Source organism: Ailuropoda melanoleuca, chromosome 4, assembly GCF_002007445.2.
Source record: "Ailuropoda melanoleuca isolate Jingjing chromosome 4, ASM200744v2, whole genome shotgun sequence".
In the NCBI taxonomy this organism is placed as follows: Eukaryota; Metazoa; Chordata; class Mammalia; order Carnivora; family Ursidae; genus Ailuropoda; species Ailuropoda melanoleuca.
This window is the reverse complement of record NC_048221.1, coordinates 57,487,543-57,499,166: the sequence shown is the minus strand read 5'-3', so window position 1 is coordinate 57,499,166 and position 11,624 is coordinate 57,487,543. Positions and strand designations below refer to the sequence as shown.

At 52.1% G+C, this 11,624-nt stretch overlaps 1 long non-coding RNA gene across 1 annotated transcript; it reads right to left on the bottom strand.

Moving 5' to 3' along the window:
* Window positions 1–6,926: 6,926 nt before the first annotated feature.
* On the bottom strand, window positions 6,927–8,239 carry LOC109490213. The gene is made up of 3 exons (XR_002143495.2): window positions 8,111–8,239; window positions 7,638–7,806; window positions 6,927–7,066 (listed from the first exon to the last, which is right to left on the bottom strand). It is a non-coding gene; the product is annotated as an uncharacterized LOC109490213 (long non-coding RNA).
* Between the last annotated feature and the right edge of the window lie 3,385 nt (window positions 8,240–11,624).

Genomic DNA, 11,624 nt, shown 5'->3' with positions numbered 1-11,624 from the left:
GTCCGGGGGCCACCGACCCCGCGCGGCCCGCCGTCCCCAGCCACTTCCCCTCCCCCACCACGGCCGTGGGCTCTCGGCGTCCACGGGAGCCGCTTCTGAAGCTCGGTCCCCAGGTGAGAACGCGAGACCGGCCTCGGGCCCCGCCCAAAGCCCTGAGATTGTCCCGAAGTGGGGTTTCCAGGCGGGGGGCGTGGGGCCGCCCGGGCCAGGTCCGCCCTCCACCCCGACCCCCACCCCGAGCCCGGTACCGGCCGCTGTATCTCCGGCTGAAAGCCGGAGAAAGTTGGGGACTTGCCTTAGGGAACGTATTTTTGGAGAAATACGGTACAGTCTTTCTGCTGAGCAATCACGGTTACCCCCCGGGGAAAGTGCGCGCTTGCGGCACTGCCTCCCCGGCCTCCCAGAAGGTCTGAGGGCGTTTGACCCCTGCCTCAAATCACTGACACCCGTGTCTGGGCCAACCTCCTGAAGACAGAGCAGTGCTCCGCAGGCTACAAAGGCCGTGCTCAGACTGCTAGAGTCCGCAGCAGTCCCGGGACTCGTTGGCATCCCACTCAGAGGTGGGAAGAGGGAGGTTCAGAGTGACTTGACCAAGGAGTACGAGTGAGCCCAGCGTGCCAGGCACCCTGCTGCGCCCTTCACCCCACACTCCTGTGGGATCCTCAGCCAAGCATTTACAGATGAAGACACAGACTCCGAGGGGCCGCGGTCCTCCCCCGGGTCACTCAGAGGGTAAGAGAGAGCAGGGGGTGAGGCAGAGCCTGTCTGTCTGCCCCAGCGAGGGCATCTTCCAGGCAACCCAGGGACACGTGGGCAGAGGTCCTTCTAAGGAGTGAACATCCCTTCCCTTCCTGGCCTGGGATGTGGAGAGCATTTTCTCCGCTCCCCTCCCAGTACACTGCCAGAGCAGGAACGCATGGCCCGGAGCTGTCTGGGCTCTCTGGAATGCTGTGGGTCTGGGCTCCTGCGTCCATGCCAGCGCTCGGCCCTGGATCATGTGGTCCTCCCTGTGCACCCAGTGGGGGCCAGGGATGCAGCGCCTACTGCCATCCGCAGCCAAACCGGGGCTTGGTGGGCAGGCGTGGAGGACACTGGTGTTGAAGATGACATACGTTCTAGCAGCTCGGACACACAGGTGGTCAGAAACTGAAGAGCAGAGAACGATAAATCCTGTGCGACTTCACTTCCGTGTGGAATCTTAAAAACTAAAAACAAAACATTCATAGAAAAAGAGATCCGACTTGTGGTCACCAGAGACAGAGGGTGGGGGGAAAGGGAATTGGAAAAGGTGGTCAAAAGGGACAAACTTCCAGGTGTAAGATAAGTAAGCCCTGGGGTCTTCAGGGACAACATGACGTTCAACACTGCTGTGTGATATACAGGAAAGTTATCCCAAGAGTTCTCACCAGAAGGAATTTTTTTTCTTTTTTCGCTTTTCCCTTTTATTATATGTATATGAGATGATGGCTGCTAACTAAACTTACTGTGGTAGTTATTTCACAATGTATGTGAGTCAGACCATTATGTTGTACACGCTAAATTCATACAGTGCTGCATGTCAGTTATGTCTCAATAAAACTGAGGGAAACGAACCTGAAGGACAGCCAAGATACTCCTGTTACAACCTGAGTCAGATCATGTCTCTCCTTGACTCAGAACATTCCAGTGGCTCTCAGCTATCACAGCCTGCAATGCCCTACAGGATCCGTACCCCAGGCCCCATTACATCCCTGACCATACTCTCTACTCCTTTCCCCTTGCTTATATCACTGCAGCCACCCTGGCCTCCTTGCAGTTCCTCAAACATATGAGGCACAGTCCTACCCCAGGGCCCTTGAATGTGCTGTTCCCGCTGCCTATACAAACTCTTGCCCCACAAATTGCATGGTTCCCTCACCAACTTCAGGGTTTTATTCAAATGTTATCTTCTTAGGGAGCCCTGCCTTAACCACCCAATCTAACACTCTCCCTAATATTTCCTATTCCCCTATCTTGTTTAACTTTTTTTATTGGCATTTATTCCCTGCTAATGTATTAAACAATTTACATTTTATTTTGTTTGGTTTTGGTCTCCTCCAATAGAATGCATGCTCCATCAAAGCAGTGATTTCTGTCCATGTGTTCCGTTCATATCTCTAGCACCAAGCACACGGTAAATGCTCAATTGTTGAATTAATGAATTTCTGAAAAACTTAAAGCAAACAGGGTCATGGGGCGCCTGGGTGGCACAGCGATTAAGCGTCTGCCTTCAGCTCAGGGCGTGATCCCGGCGTTATGGGATCAAGCCCCACATCAGGCTCCTCCGCTATGAGCTTGTTTCTTCCTCTCCCACTCCCCCTGCTTGTGTCCCCTCTCTCGCTGGCTGTCTCTCTCTGTGTCGAATAAATAAATAAAATCTTTAAAAAAAAAATAGGGTCAGCCTGAGAAGAATTAAACAGGGCTGAGGAACCTACCCCAAATGAGTTAAGAAGTTGGTCACTGGAGAAATTAGAAGACCAGCCCCCCCCGCAAAGAGACCCAGAACACCCCCCAAGCTAGTTTCCAAGGAGTGCCTTTGTACAGAGTGCCTCCTCTCTGGTTTGTTCTCCTCCTCCCTCCAGCACCCGAGTTGGCCTTGTTAACTCCATCATCCTTCAGCTGTCAGCTCAGACTTCACTTTGTAGAGGACATAGTCCCATGAAAACCTTATTTCCAGGCTAGACCAGGTCTCACATGTCTGTCCCCCGTGGCGCGATATTCAGAATGTAGTAGGGGCTCAGTAAACTTGTGTTGAGTAAATAAACAGATGAATGAGTGAGTGGGGACACTGGCAGCCCAAGTCGACCTGAGCAGCTAGGGATGGCATTCACCCCAGGCCACATTGAAGGAGAAAAACCCCCAACGTAGTGGGGAGAATCTGTTACTGGAATTCTCTGCCCAGAAGAGAAGGAAGCCAGGGAGTACTCTTCCAAGCAGAACTGATAAAGAAAAAGAACTGTTTCCCTTCACACTATGAAAACCTCTAACATAGTTTCCCTCTAAATTAATTCCTTTCTACTTCCACATCATCTCATGTGGAGAAGGGCCTGAGTCCCTGGTGCCTGTCCGGCTCCGACTAGTTGCAAAGGCCCAGTAACAGAAGTGGGGCTTACCTCTAGGGTAAGCTTTGGGCAAGTTAGTTTGCCTGTCAGAACCTCATTTTGCTCACCTACAAAATGGGTGCCAAGACCCCTGTCCTAACTGCTTCACAGTGTTGTGGGAGGAGGGAATACAGTACTAGATGGGAAAAGGCATTGGAAAAGTAGAGAGGCTGGGAAGAGACAGTTATCAGCACTGGGCAATGCTGCGAAATGGAAGCCCTGGCACACAGCACCCCAACCCCCCCCCAGCAGGGTGATGGCAATGCTCTCCCAGGGTGACAAGGTGCTCCCCCTGGGGAGGAGGGAGCAGCGTTGCTGAGAAGCATGTGTGCAGGCCACCTTGGACAGGAGGCATTCCAGGGTGTGCTCGGCCAGAAAATGCAAGAAAGCCTATGAAACAGTGGCCACGTTGTCGATGGAACCAAGGCTGTGGTTTCTCTGTTCCCTTACAGATTCAAGCCCAAGCCTCTTGGACTGACATCCACTCCAGGAATGCCATTTGAGTAATTCTTTTACAAAATAACACCTGCGCATTGTTTTGGTGAAAGGCATGAAATAAAAAGTAAAATTCCACTTGGCCTAAGTCTCACTCAGCATTTCTGTTTTGGTTTTCATATGACCCGATTGTAAATAATATGCTTGTCTCCTTTGTGTTTATAACGGAAGAAAACGATGCCTTCTCTCTGTGTGCTGGACATTCTGTGTCTGCCCCTCCCGATCCCTCTCTGCCCTTCTGCCCCTGCTCTGGGCCCGCAGAGGCTCATCTGCACAGGCCACCAGCAGGGGCCCTTTGGTTTCCGAGAGGGTTTGGCGGGTGGGTGGGAGGCACTGGTAACAGATGAGGATGTGGGGGAATGTAGTTGGATTTGTCCCCTGTGGGTCACTGTGTCCTTCCAATGGGCGCAGCTCCTCTCAGGCAGCCCGGCAGAGCTTCTCGAAGCCCCTCCTCTCCGAACCTTTGCCCAAGACACCTCTGCCCCCTACTATCCCCATCCTCGCCCCAAATTACTCCTCCTCAGGCCCGTTTGGGGCCAACCCTCCTTGCTGGATATCTCCAGCTTTTAGGTTAATAAGAAGGCAGCACTCACGTTGCACCTCACAGATGCTCACTTTATTTTGCCTTCACAACACCCCAGAGGTCAGCATTACAGATGAGGAAACGCTGCTCAGAGGGGGAGCGTGTCACCCAGGGGATCATATGCAGTGTCCAATGACACAATTACCGTGGGGCACACACGCACTCTCCCCCCCCGTCCGTCCAGCCCCTGGTGGGCTCCTGAGGCCTGGCTGAGGGACCTCGGGCACACGGCTGAGCCCACGACAGGGCCCAGGACACCCACAGCTGGATGGCAGGGCCTGTCCTGAGCATGCTTGCGGGCCTCACCAATTCTGCCATTCTGCCCCACGGGCAAGGGCCTGTGTGTTGTCACAGAGGCCACATCCCTGAACCACAGAGCTTCTGCAGCCCTGGCCTCTCCCACCTCCCTCAGCTCCAAATCTTCCCTACACATCTCCCCCCAAGCACCTCACAGACATCACAAAGCAAAAGCACCCCGAGGAAAACCCATCAAGCCCGGCCCTCTGCCCCGGTGTACTAGTAAGCCCAGGCTGCTGTAACAGCACAGATGGGGCTTAAACAACAGCCGTCATTTCCTCATGATTCGAGAGGCTGGAAGTCGGAGATCAAGGTGTCGGCCGGTTGGTTCCTTCTAAGGATGGTTTTCTTCTCCCGGGGTCCTCACGTGCTTGTCCCTCTGAGCGTGTCTGGGGCCTAATCTCTTCTTGTTAAGAGCACTTGCCAGGTTGGATTAGCGTGCACCCCAGTTTTACTCTATGTATCTCTTAAAGACCCTATCTCCAGAAACAGTACATATTCTGAGGTACTGGAGGTTAGGATTTCAGTGAATGAATCTGGGGGGTATAATAACATCCTAACCCCTGGACTGCCCCCATCCCACACTTGTCTCACCTAGGGCTATGTCCAGCACCTCCCACCTAGTTACCTGCTGCCACTGTCCCCACTCCACCCCCTTCGCTCTCCCGTGGTGGGATGCAGGTGGCCAGCTAGAGCGGTCTCCTGTCTGAGAGCCCACGTTGGCTCCTCATGGCCACAGTAAAAGGCATGCCCCAACTTACCCTGGCATTCAAGGCTCTGACTGACACAGCTCTTGCCAAGTGTCTAGTTGCTCCCACTTTTCCCACCCGAGGGCAGTACTTTCTCTTGGACAGTCCCACCTCGGTCAGAGCAAGGACTCTGGACTGACCTGCCTGGGATCAAACCCTGCTTCTGCCACCCCTGAGCTGTGTGACTTTAGGAGAGTTGTTTCTCCTCCTTGGCCACCATACCTATAATACGGGGACAACAGCAGCAGTGGCTCAGCCATGAAGGCATCCTACCTGATCCCCCTTAAAGGGCTGCTTTGAGGAGCCTCGCTGACTGATTGCCTCCAGCACCCCCACGTCTAGATCTGGCGCAGCTTCATGCAGAAGCAAGGATGTCAGGCACTGGAGCCGGTCGCTCCCACCTGACCCCCCAGCCTCCCCACAGGCAGTCTGAGCTCTGGTCCTCTCTGCCGAGTGTGGCCAAGTTGTGTCCAAGCTGCCCTGCAGTCTGAGGCTCTCCCTCTCCAGTCCTCCCTCCTGCCCCCTCTCCTCTCCTAGCCCGGACCTAGATCTAAGGCTTTCCTGGCTGGATCCCGCTCCTCCCTCCTTCCCCTCATCCTCCGCAGGCACTTCCCAACAAGTCTCTTGCTTGTCTAACTCCTTCTTAGCATCTGTTCTCTGAAGATGAGAACTGGCACAGGTAGCTATCTCACAGGTTGTTCAAGGGTAAATGAATTAACACACACACAGACCTTAGAAAAGTGCCTGGAACAGAGTAGGTATCCCTGACTCCCAGCCCCCATGTAGTCCCCTTATGAGGGCCATTCTCAGGGACTTCAACCACCCTATCCACAGAAGATTTCTGTGTGTTCTTTTGTAGACCAGGCCTTCTTCAGTTTCCTGAGTGTGCTATACTTCCTCTGACCACAGGGCCTTTGCACGCAGTGCTGCCTTTGTTGTGAACACTCTAACCCCTCTTTCCTATTAGCTCAGATGTTACTGCCCCAGGGAAGCCTTCCTGACCTCCTTTATATGTTTTCTCTACACTGTGTACCTCTCTTTCAAAGCATCTTTCAAGGTTTATCCACTTATGTGTGTGTTCATTTATTTCACACTAGTCTCTCTGGGGCGAAGATTGCCAGTCCTCAGATATTCATCCATCCCTTCCCAGATCTCCCAGTTTTCAACAGAGCACAGAATTGCCCCAAAGAAAGCTTGCATTCCACAGCCTCCCTTGCAGCAGGCCAATGGGATGTGTGCAGAAGTGATGGCTGTCCATTCTGAGTCCCCCTGTGAAGGGAGGCGGCATGCCTCCTTCCATGTTCCCTTCCCTCCCTCCCTGCTGGCTGGAATGCTGGTAGGCAGACAAGGGCAATGGACAAGGACAAGGCGGAGGAATACAGACCCAAAGAGCCTCGCGGACTCTGCTGCCTCGCCAGCGTGGGCTTTCAAGGACAGAAAACTAGAGTTAGTGCAGCTTGTCGAAGCTAGTATTACTTTGGGTCTCTGTTACGGCAGACATTTCTCTACCCGCGGAACAGGAAGCTCTGTGAAGGCAGAGAACAGGTCCGTCTTGGTTATCACAACATCCTCTTGGCACCTAGAAGATCCTTGATTAATGCATGATGAGCAAGTGAATGAGTTCTTTGGGGACTGGACCCTTTCTTAGTCTCCTCAGTGACCCTCTGCAGCACCCACCTTGTGGAGTGAAGCTGGATAGAAATCTAGAGCAGCACCCTCCGCTAGAACTTTCTGTGATGGAGGAAATGCTCCATGCATCGCTGTTGTCCCATAAGGTACCACACGCGGCTGGTGGCCAGCACCCTGGGCAGCACACACCAGAGCTGTAAGGGAGTATAGACAGGAAGTAGCTCAGTGCAGGCCTGCACACACGGAGGAGCAGGCAGTCTGCTGAAATCAGGTAGATATATGCCGCAGCCTGGCACACGAGCCACGCCAGCAGGTGGAGGAAGCCTGCGAGCCCTGCTCCTGGCCCCCTCAGTGAGGGTCACACTGAGGACTCCTGTCACGGTGGTAGCAGGGCCGATCACAGTGGCCAGCCCTCCCTCATCATCCAATTCCTGCTGACCCCCACCACTACAGGTGAGGGGAGGAAGACCCGTATCTGCCCCGTAGCAAGGGGTCCCGAGCAGCCTGACCAGCCCCGGGCTGCTGACGAGGTGGGCAGAAAGACCTTGGACTGACCACGTGCCAGGCCCTTACTGGACACTTCGCAGCTGTGCTCTCTGAGACAGACAGAAGAGCGGAGGGTCTGCTGTGACGCAGACAGCAGCCTGCACATCTTGACTCTTCCCGTGTTACAGAAAAGAAAGTTGAGGCCAGAGAGGTGGAGCAGTTCACCCAAGGTCATACAGCAAATGCAGTGGCAAAGACAAAACTAGAACTCGGACCTACCTCACCCGTGGCCAGCCCTGCCACTCGGAGAAATCGCCCCATAAGGAATGAGGATGGAGGCAGAACAGCTGGATGCCACAGGGCTGGAGCCCCATCTCAGATCTCACACCAGCCTGCAGGCCCCTGCGACTGGCAGTACCAACCCGACCGGCAAGGCTCTTGGTGCTGCCTGTACACCAGAAAGGGGAGGTATCATCGTCCAAGCTGGCTGCTGGCCCAGCAAGTCAGTAGAAAAGGAAGGCTTCCTCTTGGGGACACCCTGGAACTCTGCACAGGGTACAATGTAACGGGCCCATTGGTTGGAAAGAGCAGGAGCCCCCTGGGCAAAAGTCAAGTGGACAAGGGGAGGTCAGGGAGTGTGGTGGCGCTATGCTAATCTCTTTAAACAGGTGACTTTATTTAATCCCCATCGTTCCCCTCACACCAGGTTCATTTCACAGACGGGGAGACAGAGGCGTGGAGAGGTCACTTACTGGGGATCACACAGCCAGCAGGAGGTGGTGCCCAGGTTCCAACCCAGAAGACAGCAAGGTAGTGGGAATTTGGAAGGTATCCGCTGCTTTCTGGAGAAGGCTTTGAGACCCTGAGAGGGGGAGGTAGGAGAAGGGTCTGGAGAGGGGACCCCTAAAAAGGTGTGAGGTGGGAGCCTGTAGGGGGCAGGTTGGGGCACGGAGACGCCAGGCAATTCCTGGGGCAGGAAATGGCTGAAGAATACCTCTGGCAGTGACCCCTGGCATTGATGGCATCAGTGACTTCTGTCACTCGGTCCTCACTGATCTTACAGCAATAGCTCTGGAAGATCCCACTGCATGCAGGCCCAGGGGAGCAAGGACCAAAGGTCAGGGCTCCAGAGGTCCAAGTTTGACCAGCAGCCAAGTGGGCACAGGCCTGGGGTTGAGCCAAGCGTGCCAGCCCACTGTGGGGATGGGGTGATCAGGACAGAGATGTGACACTGGCCTAGAGACTCAAAATGGCAGTGTCATAAATAAGAGAGGAGTCCGTGCCATGCCCACCCACCAGTGCAAGCCGCTGACCGCCAGGGCTGGTACAGCAAGCATCTCAGCACCAGGGGCCCAGGCCCCTCCATGGCCGGTCACTGCCCTCTCCCACATGACGACTCACAGCCACATACAGGCTCCAGAGCGTGGGAAGGGGAGATAACGGGGGGCATGCCCCTACCCTTTAAGGCCACCATGCAGAGGGGAACACTGTCACTGGAGAAACCAAGGGCTGGCGTGAGCTATGTGGCCAGGTTTGGGTCTCTCTGCCAGTGGGGCTAGGAACCCAGACACCTGGAGTCCCATCCTGTCTCTAACCAGCTACAGAGATCAGAGCAGGTCACTACACTCTCTGGGTCCATTTTCTCCTCTGCACCAAAAGTTCGGCCAAAATAGCCTGGGGGGGTCCTGAGAGGAGGACTCTGAACCCACGGTCTTCTGAGGCAGTTGAGGTACAGCCTTGAGGAAGGAAAGGTGAAATCAGGCTGTGGGTGGTTCCCTCAACTGCACTGTGAGGCGGGGGCAAGCAATGCACCCCAGGCCATTGACGCAACCCCCAAGCTTCCAAGCTTTCTTGGAAAAGCTTCTACGGACCAGAGCTAGTACATCAGGCAACCTTTATTAAGTGCCTATTGTATACCAGGCATGAAACTAAGGACTAGCATTTATGAGTGTTTTCTACATGCCAGGCGCTATTTAAGTGCCTTACAACTTCTTACGTCACACAACTTCTCTGTGATGTAAGCCCTGTTGTTATCACTGTGGGAATAATGAGCCTATAAAACAAGAACCAACCACCACGAAGAAGGAGCACTCAGAGAATAAGAAAGAATGTTTGAAAATGTAATACTTACTAGTATTCGTGAAAACCCAACCAAGACCGGGTAGCAGAACATCCTGAGAGCCAAACCAAAGCAGCAGACCGATATTCTACAAGAAAAATCCCATAGACGAGGTTTCCATGGAAGGAACTGAATTCACATTCAGGAATGAAGAGCCATCAAGATCACCTTCCCGGTGAGATCTGTCCCCTCCTCGCTCCGGCGGGCAGGTGTTGATGTTGATGGCTAACAGGGAGTTACTGAGTCATTCCTGCCTGGTTAAAGTCCTGGACACTTAATATGTTTTTCAGGCCAGGCTCGAGCCTGAGGTTCCCATCCCCTTTCCCCAGGGTGCCTGTCTTACTAGTCCAGGGTGTCACTAGCTATCACTGGCTCTGAGCAAACTGCAAGGAACCAGCAGTGGGGCTGGGAAGTGACCGCTGATCAGCACCACAGGGCAGGCTTCACAGGCGTGTGAGGGGCAGGGCGGAGGGGTCTGTGCAAGGGTCCTGGAGTTAACATGAAGACACCAAGTGCAGTGGGCTGGCACTACATCAGCCTGACACTAGCCACTTGCTAGATTCAAGGGGAAATTCCTCATTTCGAAACACAGTAAGGAGACCGGTGACCCAAGTGGGAAAAAGACAGAACCAGAACATGCAAATGGCCAGTGCACACACACGGAAATTTCTAACCTCACCACTGATCAAAGAAACACAAATTAAAACAAGATACCCTTTTTATCTAACTGACAAGGACATTTTAAGTTATAACACTGGTGTAAAGAGGTACATTTGCAGAAAGCAACCTTGCAATAATACACATCACTTCTCAGTCTGTAAGTTGACTTCTAGAAACTGATCACAAAGAAATGATCAGATCTGTAGGCAGATTTATTTACAGGCTTGCTCTTCCCAGCGTTGCTTACAACTGAGAAAACTTAGAAACCGTTGAATGTCCAACCATAGGAAAGTGAGGATGAACTACACCAGGACCCCTCCGTGCAATAGAATATCATTTACCAATTTAAGTTGGGTTTTCACAAGACTATTGAAAAAAGTTAAAGTGAAGAAAATAAAAGCAGGATGCAAAATTTATATGGGAATTATTCTGTATATGATTATATAAGAAAAACAGGCTTATAGAAAGCATTAGAAATACACAGAGAAGTGTTTACATCCATGACTTTTAAAAGTATTTACATTGAGTAATGGGATTACAAGTGATCTCTGTTTAGGGGCGCCTGGGTGGCTCAGACAGTTAAGCTTTCAGTTCAGATCATGATCTCTGTCCTGAGATCAGGCCCCACATCGGGCTCCAGGATCAGTGATCTTTTTCTAGCATTTTTTTTTTTACTTTACTGGATTTTCTACAATGAATGTATGTACACTACTTTTATAACCAGAAAAAAATATGGTCTGATTGTGTAGCTCCATGTTATTTTTTCATAGTTTTTGCGTTCATATAATAGTAAATGTTCTCACTGCCTTCAAATTGGAAAATACAGACAAATATAAAAAAGAAAAAAAAGTCATTCATAATCCCATCATTGTTAACATTTTCTGGGTAATTACAAAAATGGAAACACATTTTACAGATTTTTAAAAAACTGTAGCTACATACACATAACATAAAATCGACCCTCCTAACCCTTTAAGTGTGTAGTTAGGTGGCGTTAAGTAAATCACACTGTTGTGCAGCCATCTCCACTGTCTCTTTCCAAAATTTTTCATCTCCCCAACCTGAAACTCCATCCCCATTAAACATGAACTCCCCAGTCCCCTCCCCCAGCCCCTGGCAGCCACCACCTGACTTTCTGTCTCTGTGAGTTTGGCGACTCCAGGGACCTCATGTGAGTGGAATCATGCAGGATTTGTCCTCTTGTGACTGGCTTCTTTCAGGAACTGTAATGTCCTTAAGGTTGGTCCATGTCGTAGCCTATGACAGATCTTCCTTCCTTTTAAAGGCAGGTGATCAGAAGGGGGAATGAACCATGAGAGACTATGGACTCTGGGAAACAAACTGAGGGCTTCAGAGGGGACGGGGGTGGGGGAATGGGATAGGCTGGTGATGGGTAGTAAGGAGGGCACATATTGCATGATGCACTGGGTGTTACACGCAAGTAATGAATCATCGAACTTTACGTCGGAAACCAGGGATGTACTGTA